Source organism: Amphibalanus amphitrite, unplaced genomic scaffold (assembly GCF_019059575.1).
Source record: "Amphibalanus amphitrite isolate SeventyFive unplaced genomic scaffold, NRLGWU_Aamphi_draft 000699F_arrow, whole genome shotgun sequence".
Taxonomy (NCBI): Eukaryota; Metazoa; Arthropoda; class Thecostraca; order Balanomorpha; family Balanidae; genus Amphibalanus; species Amphibalanus amphitrite.
The window spans coordinates 224857-228605 of record NW_024882193.1 but is presented as its reverse complement, the minus strand read 5'-3'; the positions used below and the strand labels follow the sequence as shown (position 1 = coordinate 228605).

General features: G+C 47.4%; 1 long non-coding RNA gene across 1 annotated transcript; it reads right to left on the bottom strand.

The window, feature by feature from the left end:
- Positions 1-1068: 1068 nt before the first annotated feature.
- Positions 1069-2032, bottom strand: LOC122364813. The gene is made up of 3 exons (XR_006253635.1): positions 1786-2032; positions 1392-1547; positions 1069-1202 (listed from the first exon to the last, which is right to left on the bottom strand). It is a non-coding gene; the product is annotated as an uncharacterized LOC122364813 (long non-coding RNA).
- Positions 2033-3749: the final 1717 nt, after the last annotated feature.

Sequence of the window (3749 nt, the reverse complement as noted above, 5' to 3'; positions counted from 1 at the left end):
ACAGATGAAGTTGACCTTTCAAGGTCAAATTATAGTTCATTCGACGCGTCCCGGTGAGAGGAACACGATTCTTGCAATAGAAATGTCGTGGCTTTTTGTAGTCGAAAGTTATTGTCGAAAAACACTTGTAAAAACAGCTATTTTTGGTTTTTGCCCTCTGGAGGCTAAACCGTTGACCTAAGGTCAATTTGGATAATGATCTTATCAAAAGAAGAGTTCAAAAGCTATCGATTGCTGTTCCATGCGTTTTTCTAGCTACCATAGTTCCTGAGATAACGGCATGTTTTCTGAAAAATATAATGACAATTGGCAAATTTTGACCTTTGATGACCTCTGGTGACCCCAATATTGCTCTAAGATGAAAAATGACTGAAATACTTTCAAACGTACGCATTGAAAGCTATCGACTGCTTTTTACCGAGTCTTTTTAGCCCTCTTGGTTTTTGAGTTAGAGGAGGGTGAAAACATATGCTCCCCCCACTACGGCGAAGTTGGCTGAGACCGCCACTGGGGCGCGGGTTAACAATGTGCCACCTTAAGTAGCACCATGCCATCACCCGCAATCGTTATGTAGCAGCGTGCCATCACCCGCAATCGTTATGTAGCAGCGTGCCATCACCCGGAACCGTTAAGTAGCAGCGTGCCATCACCTGGAATCGTTATGTAGCAGCGTGCCATCACCCACAATCGTTATGTAGCAGCGTGCCATCACCCGGAAACGTTATGTAGCAGCGTGCCATCACCTGGAATCGTTATGTAGCAGCGTGCCATCACCCACAATCGTTATGTAGCAGCGTGCCATCACCCGGAAACGTTAAGTAGCAGCGTGCCATCACCTGGAATCGTTATGTAGCAGCGTGCCACCTTAAAAGTGGCAGCGTGCCATCACCCCCAGAGTCACCCCAAGGATTAGGGACGATTGCCGGCTCATATTGACGGCCAGTCTTTAGCAATCTGGTCTTGACGATTAGCTTTACCTTTGTTTGTGTCACCTTGTGTACGTTCTATGTAGTACCCACATTTCAATGTCTCGGTTTGACGCGTGCTTTAGAAAGACAATGTTAAAAAAAACGTTTATTCTTTATCACAGTACATATCACATGATTGTAAAATTACACAAGATTAGGTAGAGATACTGATTGTACTGATTAGAATGCAGCAGGCCGAGCGACGACCTCCTTGTTGGCGTCAGCCCGCAGGAACTGAAAAAAACGAAATTTATGAACATCGCAAATAAGTCATCTGGACGTTTGTACGGGTGAGAAATGCGTAACAAAGTAAGCACATGATAGAAATAACTCTTTCACAGGTATTTAAAAGCAGTAATTGGTCCCACTTCTGATCATCTTGATTTGGTAGAAAGCAGCTATGTTAGAAATAAAATTATTTACCTCAGCCGACGTCCTCGCGAAGTGGTTGGCGAAGTGGCGGCGGAAGTCCTGAACCTCCGCCGCGCACTCCGGGCACCGGTACACTGGCCGCCTGGGAGCCCGCCGGGGATGCTGCGCCCGCCTCAGGGCCCGGACAGCGCCCGCGATGTCCTGGATCTGTGAAAGAAAGAGTACTCTCATTGCTGCTTTCAAATCCATCTTCAAGAAGACGAATACAAGAATGCATTGGTGCATGCATTACTAAACATATTCTTGAAGATGGCAGGAATCCTTCTGAAGTGCATTGCTTTGGAAACAGAAAAGCGATTAAGCTAAAGAAGCCGTCTTGAAAATTATATTTGACATGGTGCATTATTTTTGTATATGGTGATGTATGAAAAAACGTAATTCTTACGTCCTTGTGACAGTCCTCGAAGTGCCGGTGAATGCCATAATGCTGCACCTCCCCGGTGCAGCGCCCGACGTTGCAGTACGTTCGGTTGCGCGGCGCCAGGGGCGGGGCGTCTGCGGGTCGCCGGCGCGGGCCTTTTTTTGGGGGCTGGCCGGCCCGAGCCCGGCTGATGGTCCGCCGGGTGTTGGCCCGAAGGGCCTGCACCGGGTCCCGCTCCGAAGGGCCTGCACCGGGTCCCGCTCCGGCTCCACCTCCTGCTGAGCGGGTCCCTCCACTCCACCGGGCTCGCCGGCTAGCGCCACCTCTACGTCTGGACGCTGGTCGTGTTCTTGGATGTCTGGTAGTTCATCCAGCGCCAGGGGCGAGAAGGGCAGGCCTGGAAAATATATTTTTGTTAAAGCTAGAAGAGTTAAATCATGTGCATTCAAGTCATACAGATTCGTCTCATCCTCAAGTAGTCTGTTGCGAGGGAAGAAAAAATAGGGCTGTAATGGGTAACTGACATTTGGGATCGATTGGTGTTTGTCCAATCATTGGGTCCAAATCATTGTGATTCTGAAATATTTGGGCTGTTCCTATGGGTACACACGGATCTAGAGGCATTTTCGTTTTTCTCCATTGACTTATAATGGAAAGGCCACACCACTGACGTGACCTTAGGTCACGCATATAAAAAATCCGAGATATACAAATTGTAGGCACCCATAACATCATGCAATCCACCAAGTTTAAAACCTCTCTGACAAACACTTGATTGATTGCTGGACATGATTGCAAACTTTTTTAGGCTTGGTCAGTTAACTTGACCTGGTGACCTGACCTGACATGACCTGGGGTAAACAATTTCACACATTGTCCGAAATTGATGTACCAAAAGCTATCCCAAGCGGTGCACACGCAAACAACGCGACAGGGTGGTAACATATGCCCCCCCCCCCCCACACTGGGGCGAAGGTTAACAATACAAAAATATTTTTTCCACAGCTCCTCTTCAACGCCGCATTCCTAGTTAAGCGAATTAGCCCACTCTGGTTGAATAAATAAGGCGATTTCGCCACAAGGTCGCGGAAAACCGACCAAAAACGGCCGCGCTCAACGTTAATTTGGGCATGCAGACTCTTAAAAACTAGCATTGGGCGGGTAGGGTTTCCCAGGTATTGGTTCCAAAACACCGTATTCGGCTCCCGAATACGTCCAAGTAACCCGCCTCGTTCCTAGTTAAGCTCTAATTAGATCAAGTGACTCATAAGGAGCGAAAAAGCGGCAAAAAGCATGAATTTCCCTATGGCGGCGGGCTGCCGGGTTGCCAGACGGCGCACCGGCAAATGGGGTCCCTGGCTCACAATTACCGGTTTCGGCACTCACAACATCCAGAAGTGCCTTAAATCGGAAATATTGAATTTCAAAATTGCAGCATTTTGATTCAGAGGGGCTAATGCATAGGAATACCCCTCTGAATGTGTGACGTCAGCGCAGATATCTAACGATTTTTAAATGTTTGACTAAAACGTTTTGTAGCACGCCGTGGTATATGCTGCTTTGCGCGCAGCAAATGCCGCACTTTCAAATAAAGTCGCTAGGAACAGCGGAGATCCCAAAAAGTAAACAATCGTAAAAGTCTAATATCTTGAAAACCAGTGAATATTTTTCGATGAAATTTGGTAGATATTCGTTTTCGCTCTTTCTGGACCGAGCGACATCACTTTCATGCCAATTCATTAACTTTTTTGAAGGTGGGAGGGTCCCTTTAAGCTAGAAAATGGCAGCAGGTAAGCACCGTCTTTTCACTTATTTTCCTCGATGACCCATGCTATAACAATGCTGCGCCGTATGTCATTTCCGGTGTTTCAGGGACTCGGTAGAGTCGGGTTTTCAGGATATTTCAGTTTGGGAAGCCCGTGGGGCTGAACTCGGGGATAAATTGCGTCCAACATTCTTTAGACCAAAGGGTGTTCAGCAGTCAACAC